This window comes from Humulus lupulus, chromosome 4 (assembly GCF_963169125.1).
Source record: "Humulus lupulus chromosome 4, drHumLupu1.1, whole genome shotgun sequence".
NCBI classification, from domain to species: Eukaryota; Viridiplantae; Streptophyta; class Magnoliopsida; order Rosales; family Cannabaceae; genus Humulus; species Humulus lupulus.
The window spans coordinates 85,182,234-85,204,742 of NC_084796.1; positions in this window are offsets into that span (position 1 = coordinate 85,182,234).

Genomic DNA, 22,509 nt, shown 5'->3' on the forward strand with positions numbered 1-22,509 from the left:
AACTCTAATCACCTTCTGTAGAAGAAACCAAAGCCATTAAGGAACCAGAGGGCGAAGAGAGATCCCTGTAAGTGTTGTCGATATCACAATGTCATTGGTCATAACATGATGATTGCCGAAAATTGAAGGACGAGATTGAAATTCTCATTTGGGCTGGATCGTTAGCCGGTATGCCTGAAATCAAGTTTCTCCCAATCAATCTATCGAGCAGAATTCTCGCCTAGCACTGGAAATTCCGATAGGTCAGCCTATGGTTCGGATGGATCAGGAGAATCAAGTTGACCCTCCTCCAACAGTGGGAGGAGATATAACCACTATTGTTGGAGGACCCCGTTTGGCGGGCATGAGAAATGGAGCCCAAAAGAGGTATACATAAGAGCTGAAACTCACAATGGCATGGAATTTATCCTGGAGCAATGGTTATAATAAAAACAGCGATTGGAAAAACAACCAATCATTTTCATGGAAGAGAATGCTAACCGCGTTCATTTCCCACTTAATGACCCAATAGTGGTATCAGTTCAACTCGCTAATAGAAGGGTATGAAGGATATTGGTTGACAACGGGAGTTCAGTAAATGTGCTTTTCAGGTTCAACCTAGAAAATATGGGATTATCCATAAATGATCTTAAGGCGACCTCAATGACACTGTATGAATTTTCAGGTGAAGGTACAACATCCATAGGGACGATAGAACTGGTTGTTACACTGGGGGATGATACACGAACTATTACTAAAATACTTGAGTTCGTTGTAATCGATTGTCTGGCTACGTATAATGCGATTTTGGGACAACCCGTACTGATGGTTTTTGAGGCCATTACCTCGATCTGATTCCTAGCAATGAAGTTCCCCTCAACTTTGGGTATATGCACCATAAGTGGAGACTAGCTCACTGCCTGAGAATGCTACAGTAATGCCATGAAGGGAAATCACAACCCGGTCAGCATGCAATGGTAATAGTCGAAGAAGGAGAGGAGTCCTGGGTAGTGGAAGTTACCCATGGGATGAAAGAACCTCAAGAAAGAGATAATTAGGTTGCCCAACAGGACGACATTGATCCGTGAATAGGCGAGGACAGATCTGAGCTTAAAGTTGTGTAGGACCTTGAGGAAGTCAGTATCGACCCAAAAAAAACTTCAAGAGTTGTAAAAGTTGGGAAAAATCTTGGAGCTGAAACGAAGAAGAAGCTTGTCGAATTCTTGAGAAAGAACCTAGACGTCTTCACTTGGCCGCATGAAGATATGATGGAAATTAGTCCGAATGTAATAATGCATACTTTGAACTTGGAAAAGAATGTGCCTGCAAAGTCCCAAAAATGAAGGCATTTGGGGAGAGTACGGTCGGAAACTTTAGAAGAAGAAGTAGCTCGCCTACTTAAATGCAGATTTATCAGGGAAGAAAAATAGTCGATCTGGGTTGCTAACCCCATTCTGGTCCAGAAGCCAAACAGGAAGTGGAGAACTTGCATTGACTTCTCAAATCTCAAGAAGGCTTGTCCTAAAGACTGTTTCCCGTTACCTAGAATTTATCAAATGGTAGACACCACAGCTGGTTACGAGCTCATGTCTTTCATGGATGCATATCTAGGATATAACCAGATCATGATGAACCCTGAAGACCAAGAACATACCAGCTTCATGACTTGGCATAATGTACACTACTACAAAGTTCTACTATTCAGGCCGAAGAAAGCTGGTGCAACATACCAACGATTAGTCAACAAAATGTTCGTTAACCAGATCAAGAAAAACATGAAGGTGCATGTCGATGATATGCTCATTAAATCAAAGAATGGCAGTAACCATGTGCCCGACCTAGAAGAGTGTTTTGGCGTACTAGAGAGGTACGACATGAAGTAAATCCTCATAAGTGCACTTTCGGAGTTTCGTTGGGAAAGTTTCTGGGGTTTATAGTCAACCCAAGGGGGATAGAGGCAAATCCAGAGAAAATCAAATTGTTATTAGAAATTCCTTCGCCTAGGTCATGTAAGGAAGTACAAAGTTTATCTCGAAAATAGGCGCCCCTAAACTGCTTCGTTTCAAAATCTACTAACAAGTGTCTCCCATTTTACAACTTGCTCAGAGGAAACAAAAGTTCAAGTGAACTGAAGAATTCGAATGGGCATTTCATGACGTGAAAGCTCACCTGGCTGAACCCCCCGCACTATCAAAACCAGCATCTGGGGAATGTTTGTTTCTATATTTGGTTGACGAAAAATGTGGTCAGCACTATGTTAGTTCGAGAGGAAAATCGGGCGCAGAAACTAGTGTACTATGTAAGTAAAAGACTTCTCAGAGCTGAGTCCCAATATCCATTAATATAATAGCTCGTGTTCTATCTTATTTTGGCTTAAAGGAAGCTTAGACCATACTTTCAATCCGACGCCATCCACGTTCTAATCGACCAAACTTTAAGGCATGTCTTACAAAAGCCTAAAACATCGAGACATCTACTACAGTGGGCCATCGAACTCAGCTAGTTCAAGATATTATATGTGCCACCCACAACAATCAAGAGTCAAGCTCTCGCTGACTTTGTGGCTGAGTGCACAAGTTTTCAGGACGAGTCGATGAGAGAATCGATCCAGGAGTTGTGGAAAATCTTTGTTGATGGATCCTCTAATGAAAACGAATCAGGAGCTGGGACAATTTTAATCTGACCTGAAGGGCATCGATTTCATATAGCTCTCAGGTTCGGATTCACAGCATACAACATCGAGGCCGAGAATGAGGCCCTATGGGCAGGGCTAAGAGTAGCGAAAGAGCTAAAAGCAAAGGCGATATAATGTTATAGTGATTCCTAGCTCGTTGTCAATGAGATATTGGGGGAGTATCAAGCTTGCGGTATCAAGATGATGGCTTACTTAGCCAAGGTTAAGGGCGAGTTGTCTGAATTCGAGTTCCGTTCCGTTGAACAAGTACCCCGCGAACAAAATTCCAATGTTGATGCTTTGACTCTACTTGCTACCACCAAAGAGGCAGATACACTGAAAGTTGTTCTGGTGGAGTTCTTGGAAAAACCAAGCATAATAGCAGAATCAGATAAGGTTGGAATGATTGACATAAAACTGAGATGACCCCCATAGTGGAGTACCTCACAACTGGTAAGTTACATGACGATTGAAAGGGTGCAAGAAAGTTGTTATATCAAGCTCTACAGTATGTTTTGGTTGAAGGGAATCTATATCGAAGAGGGCATTTGCTACCCCTCCTGCTGTATGTTCTACCCAAGGAAGTGCAGACTATCTTGCAAGAAATACACGAAGGATTCTGCAGAGACCATGCTGGGGGCAAAACCTAGCTTTGAAGGTATTGAGATAAGGCTATTTTTGGCCCACGCTAACAAAGGAATTGATCTCGTACGTGAAGAAATGCAACAAATACCAACGTTTCACCATAATTTCCCGAGCAACTCTTGCTAAGTTAATCATGATCTCATCCCCTAGGTCGTTTGTAGTATGGGGAATCGACTTGATTGGTTCTTTGCCAACAGGAAAAGGAGGAGTTCATTATGTTGTTGTCGCCATCGACTACTTAACGAAGTGGGTGGAGACCGAACCTCTGGAAACCATCACCTTGAGTAGAGTCCTGGACTTTGTCGTAAAAATATCATATGTCGACTTGGGCTCCCAAATAAGATCGTGTCTGACAAGGATACTCAGTTTGAGAGTGATCTTTTCACAAACGTTTTTGAAAAACACCACATAACTATGAGTTTTTCATCGGTAGCATACTCACAGGCTAATGGGCAGGTCGAGGCTATAAACAAAACTCTAAAAGCGAGCTTAGACAAATGGTTAGATGATGCGAAGGGATTATGGCCCAAGTAGCTCTCACAAGTACTCTGGACCAATAGAAATTCACATCGCACCTTTATAGGACATACCCCCTTTTCTCTGACCTTTGGAAGTGAGGCTATGCTCCCAATTAAGGTGTTGGTGACGACCCATAGACGTAAAACCTTTTATCAAGATCAAAACCACGAGCTACTCAATGCATCCCTTGATCTGATCAAGGAGAAATGAGAAGTGTCACAATTGCAGCTTGCCCAGTATCAGTAGAAAATCACTTGGTACTTCAACTCGAAGGTAAAAGGACGCAGACTCGAACTCAGGAATTTGGTTCTATGGAGGGTATTTTTGGCAAGTAAAGGATGGTGTGTTAGGGCCGAAATAGGAAGGACCATACCAGATCGTGGAGATCCTAAGTGAAGGAACCTTCAAGCTAGCTAGGTTAAACGGAGAAATAGTTCCACGGACCTGGAATGCCCTACACCTTAAAAAGTATTATCAATGATTTAGTTTTCTTTAATGATTCTGGTATTATTGTTCATGTAAGGATTATCTATAAAAGTCGCTTCAATTTAATAACAATTGGATTTTTATGTAATCAATATTATCATCTTATTATCGCATGCTAATTTTGTCAAAGCGACCTCGAACATTTATAAGTTATGGTCGCTTGGGGGCCACATAACCCAAGAGAGTTTTTAAAAGAGTTATCATATTCAGATTAAGTTTGAAACTTAGAATTTGGAAATTTTGATTATTCGATGGCTTTTTAAAGCTCAGATTTTCAAAATAATTATAAATACGAACTAAGTTGAGAAATTTCTAGGACAAAAAAAAAAACCTAGAAGACAACTAGGAAACCCTTGATATAACTAAGTTCGAAGCCTGATTCTTAACAAGTATGATGCTATTGAACAGACTAAAACTCCTAGATACGACCAGGTTCGAGGTCTGATAACTAGCATGTATAACGCAATTAGGAGGGAAAAATCTTGGATACAACCAAGATATCGACTAAGGTACGTTAGTCGAGCCATCAAAAACCTTTCTCGATCTAAAGATAACCCCTAAGATTTCAAGTGTACAAGAATTCAAGATTCACAATCACAAGAAAGCAATAAATTAAGGGGGACATAAATATAATCGCAAATTAAAAAAAAAAGTATATAGTTATCTCGGGTAAGAAAAACCTCGATTTTTGCCTGAAGGCGATTGTTTCAATCCCTAAGGACTTAGTTACAGAGAAAAAAATAAAGAAAAGGCATCATTGAGATTCGTCGACTCGCTCAAAAGATGTCACCTCCTCGCCATCCCCATCAGCAGCACTAGAAGCCTTGACGGTCTCAGAGAGTTCATGTGAGAATCAAATCTTGAACTTGGCAAGATAGGGCTCTCAAAACCCTGGCTGCATGAAGCTAAAATCCTCGTCCTAGTTGAAAGCCCTACACTAGTAGAGCATTTCCTCTAGAGAATTCGTCGACTCTATAATCTCCAACCTCACCCTCTCGAGCTCCTCCTTGGCTTTGGTCTCAACCTCGTCAAGCTTCTTTTTTAGGCTATCATTCTCACCCTGCAGCTAGTCCAGTCGTCAGCTCACTTCCACGACCTGGTCTTTAGCAATCCACTCACTCTCCTGGGAAGTAGCCAAGGCAACCTTGGTAGATTGCTCGCTCTCCTAGGAGGTAGCCAGGGCAGCCTTGGCAGATCGTTCACCATCATGGGAGGCAGTCAGAATGGCTTGGAACTCATCATTCCTAGCTCTAACTAGAGCAATACCATGGAGTTGAGCCAAGACAGACTGCAAAGGGAAAATGCAGGTCAAGGTAAAAAAAAGGGGGGGAGGGGGGGGGGGGGGGGAAATGAAAATAAGAATTATAGGATGAATGATGGTGGCTCACAGTGAGGTTCATCCACATGGCAGACTTGAGAACATCTTCGGGAGTACGCTCTTCCATGGCCCTCAAATCCTTGACATTGTCTCTGTATGCATGGCCCACCATATGGCTCGCCATCTCATATACAATCCCTCAAAATGCTTCGGGGATCCTTACCAGCTCGAGTGGCTTTACCGAGATTTGAACAGATGGGACCATAGTGGAGGGAGCCTCGCCTTGAATCACTAGAGGAACTGGGGGAGGTACATGTCAAGGAAGAGGAGGAGGAGCCTCAAGGATGGTGATTGCTATTACCGGGGCTAGGGGTAAAGTTTGTTGTTGTTGCTCCTGAGTGGAGCTGACACACTACTACAATTTCAGCTTTTTACTTTAGTTTTCAGAGCTTTAAATTTGAAAATTAAACTAAAAATGGAATAAAAAGGTCTAAATTAATATTTTACTTCGTTTCCGTGCAAAACCGAAGTAGTAAGTCTCTTACTTTGGTTCCAAAATAGAAACCGAAGTCATAGAATTATTTATTACTTCGGTTATATGCGTTAAATGAAGTCAATTGCTATTACTTCGGTTATAGAACATAACCAAAGTTAAAAGAATTAATTAGTAAAGGGGTGTACTAAATTAAAAGAATAAACGGACCCAAGCCCAATTGTATTATCTTTAATTAGTCTCTCTCCCAAGCATGGAACCCTACATTCCTTCATAAATACTCAGCCGTCATTCACGCATAACAGATCGAAATCTTCATTTTTTTTCATTTGAATCTCTGCTCTTCATGTGCTTAGCTTGCCACCATCCCTGCTATTCCTGTACGTTAGTGATGGCGTCAAACTAGTCCCATTGGCGTAGCATCATTCTTCAATTGATGCCCTCGCATGCATTGCCTCCCCGCCAACCTCTGTCGCATCCTCGACACTTCATATACTCCAATGACAGTTTCAAAGCAGCCCACCAGCGTAGCATAATTCGTTTCTCCACTACCCTCACATCCCTGCCAAGTTCTGTGGCATCCTCGCCAAGGTCCATCGTCATCAAGTGCCTCTATTATTCCTGGACCATGTTACCATTATGGTAATAAGAAATAAATTCACGATATATATATGCAGAAAGGATGTTAATTTATAGGAGGAGTCTTCGTTGGAGAAATCAAAGGCTGAATGGAAAGGATTCTTGGTTCTGTAGTCATATGTTTTATTGGTGCTAATTGTTTCTCTATGGTTTACTGAATTCATCATTTTATAAGATTTGTTTTACCAATCATCTATTACATTTCTTCAACACATTCTCACGGCTTATTGACTATATTTTTAACTCTAAATTTTGCATTTTGATTGTAACTTTTAATTATATTGTTTTGATTAATTATAGAAAAGATTTATTATGGTAATTATTATGTGCGTGTTGATGAAAGAAATCTTTTATTTATTACTGTCATGCTCATTTGCGCTTGTAGGGACTTTTCTAGAACTGAGTAATTTATATTTAATTAATATTTTTTTTTGTTTATAACAAACATTTTACTTCGGTTAATTCAAAACAAACGAAGTTATATATAACCTACTACTTCGGTTTCGTATAAATAACTGAAGTTGTAGAATTGTAAAATTGTGGGCATGAACTTATAACTTTGGTTATTATATAAAAACTGAAGTAGAAAGTGCACTTTCAACTTCAGTTTACATATAATAGCCGAAGTAAAAAGTGTATTTTCTACTTCAGTTTTCTTAGACTTTTTACTTCGCGTGGATAGACTTCGGTTGTCATTTGAACAGGAAACTGAAGTCTATCCAAGCTAAAAACTAAAGTTAAAGCTAAAATTTCTAGTAGTGACACCTTTGTCTTTGACTGAAGACTTGGTGGAAGGTCCAGTCTTGGAATCATATTTCTTTGGCAATCTAGGCCTTTTTACCACGGGCTCAGCTCTGGCCCCACCAGCCTTGAAGGCACCCTTTAAACTTGAGGCAACTGGCAAATCTATCTCTTCACCTAAAAAGGAATGAGCAAGAGATTCAGATACAAGGAATAGTTAGTCAAAATAATGCAAAGAAAATAGCAGAGGAAGAGCCCTACCCTCCGAGCTAGAGGAGGAATCTGAATTTTATGCTAATTTTAGAGTTCCAAAAGTTAGGAGACTTACGAGGGCGACAGAAGTATCGATGATTGTAGTTCTTGAACCCATTCGACATAAAGAACTAGTCTTTGTAGTTATTTGGATGGGTAGGGAGGTCAATAATGGAGGTCGTGTTGGGGAAGCGAGTGAGGTAGTAAAAGTCGTCACCTCACCCCTTCTGATCAGGACTAGCCTTGAGGCAGAAAAAGTACATAATATCAGCCGGAGTGGGGACCTCCCACTCGTGCCTCAAGAATAAATATTTTAACCCTGCCAAAAGTCGATACGAGTTTGGGGGGAGCTGGAACGGAGCCAGTTCGACGTAGTTCAAGAAATCTACGAAGTACTGGTCTAAGGGGAGGAAAGCACCTGCCTTTAGGTGCTCATCACTCCAAGCCCCAAAGTCATCTTGAAGTGGGGTGCAGGTTCTACTCTCCTTCAAACGGAGGTTGGGCAATAAGGTCATCAATCCCCATCTTGATCTCATTGCTCAGAAATATCTTGTTCACTTTCCCCTGAGTCATTATTTGAGACACGATGTGCTCAACCTCAAAAAAGGCATCAGGGTCGACAATAATATCCCTTTTCACCACTAGGCTAAAATGAGGAATAGGAGATTTGGACGCGATCTACTTGCCCTTATTATTGTTCTGGGTAGAGGAGCTCGTGATGTTTTTCTTTAGTGGGGCAATGATCTAGCTGGCCTGACAACAAAGCGACCTATTAGCGGTGGCCTAAAATAATGGCTAGCTACGGCGATAAAGGTACGGTGACCCCAAGGGTTTGAGTGTGGTTTATTTTGGTGATTCAAAAATTACACGAGCTAAGTTATGTCCTAGCATCAACACATGTTTCTACGCGCAGTCCAAGGCCACGCGGTATAAACTCGAGAAATTCCCTGATACTTCGGGATTCGTGTGCCAGATTCATCAGACTCATTATTTTTCTTTTGAAATCGGTTTAATGCAAAATCTCATAAGGAATCATGAACCTTAAGCTACCCAGAGCCAAACCTAAAAAATTCACAACTTTCATATCCAAACAGGTATTTTAATCGATTCATCAACAACGTTTTCCTTATAGAAATTAGAAAATTTACCTAGTTTTCTAAACACCTTATTTCTAAACAAGTCTAATATCATCATTTTAGCCTAAACCGAACCCTATTTGAACTCAGACATGGCTAGAACAGGAAACAGTACTAAAAGTAAAAAAAAAAAAAATTCAAAGTAAAAAGAACTCATAGGAAAATAAAGAGTGAAAGATTCAAACCAGATGAGGAGATACTTACAATTTATACGTCTACGGGATGAGAATATTGATGCTTCTACAGGCAGGAGCTTGAGAGCTTCTGAGAAATGGAAGGGTGATGAAGGTTTTTGGAAAAAGTATGAGAGAAAAAGGGAATTTTTGTTTCTGAAAGGAAAGTTTTTGAATGTGAAGGTGGTGAGGTTCAGGTATAATCTCCCTATTTATACGTAAGCTATGGGAATTAATTTGAGCCATCTGATTGGGTCAGCTCAGGATCTAAAGGCCAAGATTGAATAACCTATGCGGCAGCAAAAATTTGACAATAAAGTTGTCACAGTCCTCAAAACCCGAACAAACGCCAATTATAGACGACCACGTGTTCAACACTCGAGTATTGGGTAGGAACGATTTCACATGACAGAAGCCTAAAAGCCTCTACTGTGTGTGTCAGAAAATGATGACATCAAGCATGAGCAGGAGCTTGAGGGCAAATGTTTTACCCTAAAAATTAGTGTGGACTCAACCACTCAGTTAGGGGTACAGCTGGCAGATAATCACATAAATATCAGGCAAGTAGAACATCTAGCTAGTGCTGGTATGATCAATTCAAGTTAGGACTTCACAGCGCGTCATGCAAGTAATTTCCAGATCGCCTTGTAGGACAATATCTAGTTCGAAACAGATAATATCCATATCGCCTTTAGGAGGGTCTAAACTTAAACCAAATCTGAGTTTGTACATTCTTAAATCAATATCTCGATGAAGATGTTCAGCTCGTGGAAACCTGATCATGATGCACATGAAGGATCTCGAAAGACTTGGAACTTGTACGCTCATTAATGTCCATGTTGTATTATACATTTATTTCCCAATATAACGTGATTAATTTTCATAGGCAATCGTATCCCTATGTAAATGGGAATTATCTTTATTGATTGTTTATCATATCTATGCACACGGTTACCCAAACTTGTCCAAGAAATTCCACTATAAATATCATAGATAAAGGACAGAAAAAAGGGTTGCTTTTTGTAATACAGAAACTCTGTAGAAATTGTGAGAGAGTAATAATATTGTCTCATGGACTAGTTGTATTTTAACCATTGAACCACGTAAAATTATGTGTGTGAGAAGTTGTTCACATAGTTCAGTAAGGTTTGCAAATATGCACTAATATCTTTTTTGTTGGATTTCTTAATCTACTTTTGGCGAAAAACTGCGTCAACAAATGTTATAATAGATGTGATGTAGAAAAGTTATTAGCATTATAATGATAATAATAATTATTATCATTTATGTGGTTTCTGGTATTGTTAATATATAGTATCAATAATGTATATTTACTATTTTGATAGAATTTAATAAATGATGTACCTTGAATATGATTTGTATGGATTGGATTGATTGACTCTTGGTGAGCAGTTTTAAAATAAGTTAAGGACCTAAGGGAAGTAAATCTCATATTTTGTGCTTAAGTGGGAGATGCATGACTACATTGATTGTGTATGTCTGATGAGTTAAGTATGGTATGATGATGCATATGATGAGTTTGTGATGAATGGTTATATAAGTTATGTGTGGTATGAATAACATATTAGGTTGCATGACATATAATAGATCAATTTCGTGATATGTGAAAGTTGTTTTATTTGGTTAAGTTTGATCTGAGTTATGTGCAAGTATGTGTTCTCATGTTGATGAATATGTGGATTACCTTATATGTTCATGATTTTGATACCTGTTATGATATATGAAGTCTTTAAGTTTTTAGGCTGAAAACCTTAGACCTGAGCCATAGCTCTACGTTAAGCTATAACAACGCCACCAACCCAAAGCTTCATATATTATGACTAAAGATGTTTTTAGTCATATGAGATGTGATACAGTGCCTTGATTGAATACCATCAAACTTGAACATTGGCATTTTAGCATAAGCATGTATGCATGGAAAATACAATTATGTGACACATTATTATGTGATATAAGACCATGCATAAGAATATGAAAAAAGTTATGAAATGCCTTGAAAAGTCTTATGTAAAGTTAAACATTCTAATGAAAACAAGGCTTAAGCAAAGTGATAATAAGATGTTAAAAAGGGTGCCACTGTCGATGAAGCAATTAAGTAAGTTCAGTAAAGAAGACAGAGGTCTATAAGGCTTATAGTGGTAGCCCACTGGTGTGGGCTAGGTCAGAGTTGACCATTCAAATATGTTGTCCATGTTTCTGTCTTTCTCCTCCATTTATATGTGTAATAAGTATGGAAGCTATGGAAACGATGAAATGAGTAATATGATGAGCCCAACTGTGAAGATGGCTAGTCAGATGAAAACCCACGGGATTTTATATTATATGTGTAGTAAGTCTTGCAGACATTGGCTTAATCAAACAGTGTGCACAAAAGATAATGGGCCCATAAATATGTGAAAGTAAGAAGAAAAAGCATAAAAGTAAAGTTTGAAAGTGCATGATCAATAAATGAAATGCATAAGTATTATAAGTCAGCATATGAATATATGTTCACTTCAAACTCACAACATTCATGTGTATGTATATGCATGAGATCTACTTACTAAGCGTTAGCTCATTATGCTATTTTCCAACCTTTTTCTAGGTGTGGCTCTAGATGTTGGGCAACTTGTGGAGCACAGACTCAGTAGCAATGCAATAGTGGTTTAGGGCTTTTCGTATTGCTATATTTAAATTTAAAGTATTCATACGTGTAATAGTTTCTATTAATAAGATTATATAAAAGTTTTAAAATTTTATGTATTTGATAAAATCATTATATTTGTTTGGTCAAGTGCTTAACATACATGTAATCCTCGGTATTACGAGTATGTGGCAGACGTACCCTACCTTAGGGTCTTCACATAAAGAGAATACTTGGAAAAGAAAAACAGTAAATACATTGCATAATTTCTCACTTGTAATACCGGCGAACGTGCTTGGCATTTCAAGCATGTGATATCAACTCTTCATTCAACCTAGCCAGTTTGTAAGTTCTTGGCCTAATGATTTCCTCAATTTGATATGGTCATTCCAAATTCGGCCCAACACCCGAACTCCTGGGTCTTTGGTGGCAAGGGATACTCGTCAAAGGATGAGGTCTCCTACAACAAATGTTTGATCCCCTACCCTGGAGTTGAAATACCAAGCGACTTTTTGCTGGTATGAGGCGACCTAGAGTTGTGATACTTCTCGGTATTCCTCAACCTGGTCCAACAATTCTTGAAGTAGACCATGGTTAATTGTTGGGTTATACGTAGAACGCTTGTGTGTTGGGATGGCCACCTCCACTAGGAGCATGGCTTCACGCCCTTAGGCCATGGACAAAAGTGTGTGGCCGGTTGACATCTGAGTCGTAGTTCAGCTTGGTCGTTTGCTTGGGATGAGTCACTGCCGAGAAACTCTTGTGGATTCCATGCTTCTTACAGAAATCTGTAAAGAGGCCGATGTCGAACTATAGACCGTTGTCAAATACTAACTTTTATGAGAATCCATATCGACAGACAATGTTCTTGATGACAAAGACAAGGATTTTCTTGGACGTGATGGTGGCGAATGGATAAGCTTCAACCCACTAAGTAAACTAATCAATAGCTACTACTACATTTTGTACACCTCCCTTCCCTATAGGCAAAGATCCAATTAAGTTGATACCCAAAACTGTGAAGAGCCATGGGCTGGTCATCTATTTTAACTTGTTGGGGGGTGCTGAGGGAATTTTAGCAAAATAGTGATATTTTTCGCACACTTGACATAATCGAGGGAATTACTGTTCATGGAGGGCCAAAAATACCCTTGTCTTAGGACTTTTTTGGATAAGCTCTACCCCCCCGGCATGGTCTCCATAGAATCCATCATGCACTTCTCATAAAATGGCTCGAGATTCTTCGTGGGTAACACATCTCAAGAGGAGCATCGAATGTGATCTCTTGTATAGCCTACCATCCATGAAAATGTAGCAGAGAGCTTGGTACTGTAGCTTCCTCATCGTATTTTTTTCAATTGGGAGCTCGCCAGTGTTCAGATGCCCATCCATGTGTCCTCATATCTGGTTTTGCATACCCTTTCCCCTTGCTGAATGCTTTGAATTTTCAAATAGTTGACGGGGACTACATTAAGTACCTTGACATCCTCTTTGGGAACCTATTTTATTGTGTAGCAGTCGAATAGCTATAGCATTTCTTATGTCTCGTCTAAGTAAGAGGCCACTTTTAAAGTCGCGGGCAAGGTACTTGTTGGTCCCTTAGTTTACTACCAACTGTGAGTCACTAAAAATTTGCAACCCCTTAGCTTGCAACTCTTGGGCAACTCGTAATCCAGCGAGGAGTACTTCATACACAATCTCATTATTAGAGGCCTCAAAACTGAACCTTAGCATGTTGTGTAAGCGATGACCATGTGGTGACACAAAAATAAGGTTGCATCTCAAGCCATTCTTGTTTGATGACCCATCAACAATCTTGATTGAGACCACATACCTATATGAGTTTGAGACCACATATAGATGAACTTGGGAATTTTCTAATATTTACTTAATATTATTAACAATAATATAGTACATATGTTACATATATACAATAATTCAATTCATTCATTCATTTCATTAAAACCATTATAAATTACAATTGCTTTAAGGGCATAATTCCCAACAATTTCCCACTTGACCTAAAGCAAACAAGGCATTTCCCTTAACCCCATACTTCTTACATGACCCTGAAAAGATTTAATAGATAAAGTCTTTGTGAACGAATCTATAAGATTATCTCCTTGGTTGACTATCTCTAGGATCAAGTGATATTTCCTCTCAATGTGCTTTCCCCTCTTGTGACTTATAGGTTCCTTTGAATTAGCTATTGCCCCACTTTTATCGCAATACAGAACAAGTGCATGATCCATGACTAGAACAACTTCCAGATCAATATAGAACTTCTTGAGCCACACCGCCTCTTTAGCTGCTTCACAAGATGATATGTATTTGGCTTCCATGGTGGAGAATGCAATACTGGATTGTTTAATACTTCTCCAAACTACTGACCTCCTCCAAGTGTAAAAACAGATTCAGATGTCGACTTTCGACTGTCTTTGTCTTATTGAAAATCAGAATCAGTATATCAAGTGGGGGTCAGGTCTCCACCTGAATACACAAGCATGTAATCTCTAGTATGTCTAAGATAATTGAGAATATTCTTTACAGTTGCCCAATGACTCAATCTAGGATTGGATTGATAACGGTTGACTATCCCTACTACATAACAGATGTTAGGTCTGGTGCATAATATTGCATACAATAGACTGCCTACTGTAGAGCCATAGGGATACTATCTCATGTCCTCCTCTTCTTGAGGTGTTTGTGGACATTGTTCTTTAGACAATTTAACTCCTGACCGGGTAGGCATAGTGTCTTTCTTGGAGTTTTGCATGCCAGAGCATTCTAGCACTTTATCAAAATAAGTTGCCTGAGACAATGCCGAAATTTTGTTCTTTCGATCTCTATAGATCTAAGTTCCCAAAACATATTTGGCTAACCCCAAAACTTTCATTTGGAATTGTTCAGCTAACCAATTCTTTACTTTGGCAGAATATTGTAACGCCCTGGTTACCCCAGAACAGTTACGGTGAACCAGAAATTTAACTCGCCACCCAAGTTCTTTGGTTAAAAACGTGCTTCTAAGTATTATTAACAGGCAAAGGTGGAAAACCAATCAAAGGGAAAAGGATATATTTTATTTAGAACATAAAATTGTTCATGGGCCCATAAAAACGTTTACAAGTTATTTATAACTCATAACGGTCATTACTGTTTCAAGTTTACAAACCCGCCAACCTAAGCAGAGAAAATAGGGTAAATCCCCTAGTTCTTCTGAGAACTCCTTGGCAGTGGTGGTCAAGTGGCCGCATATGTACACAGGACCACCTAAGCTCTCCACTCAAGGCTGGGTGAGCTTTTCTTTGCCTTTACCTGGACCACATAGCACCCATGAGCCAAAGCCCGGAAAGAATACACAATATAGCATGAATATAATATCAATAATGATCATAATAATCATTCGAGACTTTCAATCCAAAATAGATGAGTGACAGTCGCAAAAGTCACTAAGGTGGGTTCTGTTCCCTCTAGCCATGTGATGATAGGGTAACCGGGGCTTTACAAATAAGTGATCCTTTCACTAGCTTAAATAGGATAGGTGCTTGATGACTAGTCACCAACATAACCTACCTCATCACCATAGAGTCATAACCATGGGATTCCACTCCCTAGCCATGTGACAGGCAGTCTCCTAGGCCTTAGGCCCTGGCTCTGAGTAACTAGTCTTAGACTAGTCAAGCGCTTATGAGTTTCATCGACCTTAGGGTCAGTCCAACATTAATTCCCTTAAAGTCATTCAACGTTGATATCGATTAGATCTAATCTTTTATTGGCTCTGCGTTCAGGATGCTTATGCCCATTCCTGACTCTCAGGTCAGTAATATGCGACCAGTGCCGTCCCTGACTAATCAATGCCATACACAAGTAAGCAAGCTCTGCTAAGCATTCAATATGCAATCAATGTCCACATTTATCAACCAACATGCCTCAATAACAATCATTCATGTCATATACACAGGGTGTAGTTTTCTTACCCCTGATTCGAGCGAGAATGAATAAAAGAACGACCCTTGAGAACGATCTGACTTTTAGTCCCATAGCAATCACCTAGTCATAACCAAATATGGGACATCATCAATAAAATGAATAACATAGGTTCCCGAACCAAGATCTAGCCTCCGGGACATCAATCCCCACCAATCCAGGTAGTAGGAACAATCCCAAGGCCTAAAACCAAGTTCCCGAGGTCAAAACACTCAAACGGCCTCAAAACCTTGCCTGAGCCGCGGCCCTAGCACCTTGAGCCGCGACCCCCAGCCACACCAGAAGCAAGGGCCGCGGCGCCCCTTAATCAAGGCCGCAACGCCCAGCACAGGCCAAAAGCCTCCAGCTGCTTCTTCGAGCTTGGGCTGCGGCGCCCAAGAATAGGGCCGCGGCCCCCCACCCAGAACCAGCCAAGAACTCGATCTTCTTTATCCCAAACCCTCCAAAAACATACCTAAACACTTCCAAATCCAAAAATCAAAGTTCCCAAACTCCCCAATGATCCAAAACCATCAAATCCCGAGACTCAAATGAACCAGAAACTCAACGATTCACAAAATCCAATTCAACGCTTAGAAACTCTAAAAATTCAAAACTTAAAACATAGATTACCTTTGATTAGGTTGTTTTCCGTCAAATTCTTCGTTCAAGAAGCTTCTAATCTTTCCTAGGATCGCTATGCCTCGATCCTCGCTTGATTCTGACTTCTAGAACTCAAGATTTCTTCAAAATTGCCTCGAACAGTAAAATGAACTAACGGGAAGAGAGAAAGTGTTTTTCTAACGTACGGTTCTATCTGACAAGCTACTTCAAGCTTAAGTAACCTCAAATAAAACCTAATGCTCAGGGTCCCGAAAACACCCCCGGGGACATTATAGTCAAAACTCCCAGAATTTCCTCCTGATCTCAATAACTCCCAATTTATCATCAAATAACATTTTCATTACTCAATATCCCAATAAATAACCCTATTATGACAAAACCGCTAATTTACAATATAAGACCATCTCATGCCGAATAGCTCGAATATATCTCCATAATAATGGGATCTCATCCATAAATCACAATATGCACCAAAATACACAAATATGCCCTCAACGGGCCAAATTACCAAAACACCCTAACAATCAAATGTGGACCCACATGCATGCATATAACATCATATTATAATATAATTCACATAAACATGCATATAATCATTTAATGGCATAATTAAACAGTTATGGCCCTCCTGGCCTACTAATCCAGCCATTAAACCGCATTAAGGATTTCGGGGCATTACAACTATCCCCTCCTTACAGAAATTTCGTCCTCGAAATTTACCTGAATAGCTCGAGATACTGACTCTGCATATCTGACTCCAGCTCCCAAGTCGCTTCCTCGACCTTGTTGTTCCTCCACAATACCTTAACCAAAGGTATCGTCTTATTCCTGAGGACCTTATCTTTTCTGTCAAGCATCTGGACTGGCTGCTCCTCAAAGGAGAGATCTGCCTCAAACTCCAAATCTTCATAACTCAAAATATGATTCACATCAAACACATACCTCCGAAGAGCTGAAACATGAAACACATTATGCACGGTCGACAAAATCGGTGGCAAGGCCAACCTGTAAGCCACCTGAATAATCCTCTCCAAGATCTCAAATGGACGTACAAACCTAGGGCTCAATTTTCCCTTCTTCTCAAACCTTCTCACCCATTTCCATGGCGAGACTCTAAGGAAGACATAGTCTCCCACTTGGAACTCAACGTTCCTGCGCTTGGGATCTGCATAGCTCTTCTGTCTACTTTGAGAAGCGAGCATCCAAGCTCTAATCTTTTCAATGGCCTCACTGGTCCTCTGAACTGCCTCAGGACCTAAGTATCTCCTTTCACCTGTTTCATCCCAATGAATGGGAGATCTGCACTTCCTACCATACAGCATCTCATAAGGTGCAACTCCAATGGTAGGCTGATAACTGTTATTGTAGGAAAATTATATCAAAGGTAGATACTTACTCCAAGATCCACCAAAGTCCAGCACACATGTTCGCAGCATGTTCACTAATATCTGGATCGTCCTCTCAGATTGCCCATCTGTCTGAGGATGATAAGCAATACTGAACGTCAATCGTGTCCCCATGGCCTTCTGTAAGCTCCCCCAAAATTTGGAATAAAAGTGGGGTCCCGATCTAACACAATTGACCTCGGCGCTCTGTGGAGGCACATGATCTCTCTTACATAGAGATTTACATACTGATCAACTGTATATGTAGTCCTCACTGGAAAAAAGTGAGCTGGCTTGGTGTAGCGATCCACTATTACCCAAATGGAATCATGCTACCCAACAGTCTTGGGTAATCCCACCATGAAATCCATCGTAATGTCCTCCCACTTCCATTCTGGGATATCCAGAGGCTACAATAACCTTGTCGGCCTCTGATGCTCAGCCTTGACCTGCTAACATGTCAAGCACTTAGCCATATACTCCACTACATCTCTCTTCATCCCCGACCAGCAATATAACGATCTCACATCCTGATACATCTTTGTGGTGCCTGGATGCAAATAGTAAGGTGTAGTATGAGATTCATCCAGAATCTCTCGCCTCAAAGCAGTGTCTAACGGAACACATATTCGCCCCTTGTATCTCAACAAGCCTAACTCAGACACTGTATAATCTCTGGATGCTCCAGCCAAAACATCCTCTCTGATCTTGATCAACTGTGGATCACTCAACTGACCCTCCTTGATTCTCTCCAATAGTGTAGACTGTAGCGAAATATTAGCCAACTGGCCCACCAGTAACTCTATACCAGCTCTGGTCATATCATCAGCTAACTCTCTGGCTATTAGCCTCATACCATAAATCTGTCTCAGACCCTTCCGGCTTAAAGCATCAGCTACCACGTTGGTTTTTCCTGGATGATACAAAATCTCACAATCATAATCTTTTACTAACTCCAGCCAACGTCTTTGTCTCATATTTAGATCTTTCTGAGTGAAAAAGTATTTTAGGCTCTTGTGGTCTGTGTAGATCTCACACTTCTCCCCATAAAGATAATGCCTCCATATCTTTAAAGCAAAGACCACAGCTGCCAACTCTAAATCATGAGTGGGATATCTCTTTTTATACTCCTTCAGTTTATGAGAGGAATAAGCAATTACCTTCTCTGACTGCATCAGAACACAACCCAAACACTGATGAGAAGCATCACAATAAATCACAAACTTCTCCTGATCTGTTGGAAGACTCAGAATCAGAGCTGTAATCAATCTCTGCTTCAGTTCCTGGAAGTTGTTCTCACATTTATCTGACCACACAAATTTCTGGCTCTTGCGTGTCAACTCAGTTAATGTAGTAGCAATCTTTGAGAACCCTTTCACGAAACGCCTATAATAACCTACCAATCCAAGGAAACTTAACCTCAGAAGCATTCTTTGGCCTTGGCCAGTCTTTGACTGCTTCAATCTTTGCTGGATCTACCTTAATCCCCTCCTTACTGACAATATGCCCAAGAAAAGATACCTGAGATAACCGGAACTCACATTTCTTGAACTTTGCAAACAATCTGTGTTCCCTCAATCTCTGTAGAACCAACCTCAGATGCTGCTCATGCTCCAACTCAGACTAAGAATATACCAGAATATCATCAGATAATCCTTGAACACTCTGTTCATCAGATCCATAAAAGCAGCAGGGGCATTAGTCAATCCGAACGACATGACTAAGAACTCATAATGCCCATACCTGGTACGAAAAGCAGTCTTCGGTATGTCTCCCTCCTTGACCCTCAACTGATGATAACCAGAACGAAGGTCAATCTTTGAGAAAACCTTCTTACCTTGCAACTGATCAAAAAGATCATCTATCCTTGGCAAAGGATACTTGTTCTTAATTGTTAGCTTATTCATTTCTCTGTAATCAATGCACATCCTCAAAGAACCATCCTTCTTCTTTATAAACATAACTGGCGCACCCCAAGGTGAGAAACTAGGTCTGATAAAACCCAAATCTAATAGCTCTTGCAACTATACCTTTAATTCTTTCAACTCAGCTGGGGCCATTCTGTAAGGTGCTCTAGGCACTAACTCCGTCCCTGGTGACATTTCTATCACAAATTCAATTTCTCTGTGTGGTGGCAACCCTGGCAAATCTTCTGGAAATACATCCAGGAATTCACAAACAAGTCTGGTCTCTTCTGGTCTCACTGGCACGACCTGAGTGGTATCAACCACACTAGCCAAGAATCCAATGGAACCTCCTTGCAATAGATCCCTAGCCCTTAATATAGAAATCATAGGTATGTGAGGTCCAGGCATAGTACCAACAAACATAAAAGGATCCTCACCTTCAGGCTCAAAGGTGACCATCTTCCTTCTGCAATCAATGGTTGCCCCATACTTTGCCAACCAATCCATACCAAATATCATATCACAGTCAGTCATAACCAACTCTATCAAATCCACTGATAACTCTCTGCCCACTACTGTCACTGGCAAAGATCTGACCCATCTCCTGGATACCACTAACTCCCCAGTGGGTAACAAAGTTCCAAACCCCACAGCATAAAAATCACAGGGTCTACACAGTCTATCAATAATACTACTAGAAACAAAAGAATGTGTAGCACCAGAATCAATCAAAACATTATAAGGGGTTCCAGCACTAAGAAGCTGACCTGTAACTACTGAGGGAGAAGCCTCAGCTTCTGCTTGTGTCAATGCGAACACTCAAGCTGGGGCCGAGCTGTCCGCTTTCCTAGGTTCTTATTTTCTTGCCTTAGGGAAATCCTTTCTAAGATGACCCACTGCTCCACATGAGAAGCACGCCCTTGCCCTACACTCTCCCAAATGACGTCTTTTTCATCTAGGGCATTCAGGATAAGACTTCCAGGCTACATTACCACCTAGTCGACCCATTGAAACACCACGGGGCCGCCTATCAGGACCTGGAACTGGGAAGGTGTCAGGAACCTTCCTCTTCTACTCACCGGGGCCTCAACCCCTACTTGAACCCATAAATGGAGGACCTGTCCTCCTAAATTCCTTTCTGGGTGCACTGTGTCGCCAGATCTTGTTCTCTGCACTCTCAGCTGTGAGTGCCTTCTCAACCACCTGTGCATAGGTAGTAACCCCAGCCACAGTGGTAATACGTACATCACGGACTAATCTTGGTTGTAGCCCCTGAAGAAATCTCTCTTCTGGTCCCATCAGAGGGCACCGGCTCCATGGAAAATTTTTCCAAACGATCAAATTTCCAAGCATACTCAGTGACTGACAAACTTCCTTGAAGTAGCCTAATAAATTCCTTAGATTTTGTCGCCCTAATGACATCATTGTAATATTTCTCATTGAACAGAGTCTGGAAATCTTCCCCACTCAGGGCATTAACATTTCTGGTCTGGGTAATAACCTCCCACCAAATTCGAGCATCCTCCTGAAACATATAAGTGGCATAGGCCACCCTCTCATTACCAGTCACCCTCATGAAATCTAGAATGGTGGTAATCATACTCATCCACCTCTCTGCCTTGGCAAAATCTGCACTACCCTAAAAAACTAGAGGTTGTTGCTTCCTGAACCTTTCATAGAGAGGCTCCCATTTATTTCTAACCTCAGGTAGCTGCCCAGCATCAGACACCGACATAGGAGGTGCCTCTGATACACTGGCCACTGCAAGTGCTTGTTGTTGTCTCAGGAGACGAAGCTCTTCTCCCTGTCTCAACACTGTAGCCTACAGATCACTAATCATTTGCTTCCAGTTTACAAAAGCTAGTTGTGGAATATGTCCTTAGTCATTTTCTTGACCCTGATTGTTATTATTCTGGCCTTGATCACTCTGGCCAGCTGACATATCTGTCTTCCTTGGATTCATTCTTATCACTTATACCTTGCTGAAACAATAGTCAATATGGCCAGTCAGGTAGTAATAACTAAACCTCTTGCCGCCTTACGGGCCAAGAACAAGCAGACAATAATCATATTCCACTGTCATACAAATATACAAGTAAATACATGATTATAGCATTTAACACTTAGCATGTATCACATAATAATTCACAATCAACAATACTAATAAGTATGTTCCAGCAATTTCAATACTATTTAGCACACGGTTGCTGAGAATGTATTATTCAGGGCACAGGTTTAACATGGTGTCTCATGCATACAAGTAAAGCATACATACTATATTTAAGCAGTTATACATATAACTACATAAATAGTTACCAAACCATGAGTTGAACTTGACTTCAGTGGTGAGTGTACATCCATAGCCAGTCTACAGGAACCATAATCTTGGCACGCTCTGATACCAAGTTGTAACGCCCTGGTTACCCCAGAACAGTTACGGTGAACTGGAAATTTAACTCGCTACCCGAGTTCTTTTGTTAAAAACGTGCTTCTAAGTATTATTAACAGGCTAAGGTGGAAAACCAATCAAAGGGAAAAGGATATATTTTATTTAGAACATAAAACTGTTCATGGGCCCATATAAATGTTTACAAGTTATTTACAACTCAAAATGGTCATTACTGTTTCAAGTTTAAAACCCGCCGACCTAAGCGGAAAAAATAGGGTAAACCCCCTAGTTCCTCTGAGAACTCCTTGGCCATGGTGGTCAAATGGTCGCATATGTACATAGCATCACCTAAGCTCTCCACTCAAGGCTGGGTGAACTTTTCTTTCCCTTTACCTACACCACATAGCACCCATGAACCAAAGCCCAGCAAGAAAACACAATATAGCATGAATATAATACCAACAACGATCATAATAATCATTCAGGACTTTCAGTCCAAAACAGATGAATGCCAACGCAAAAGTCACTAAGGTGGGTTC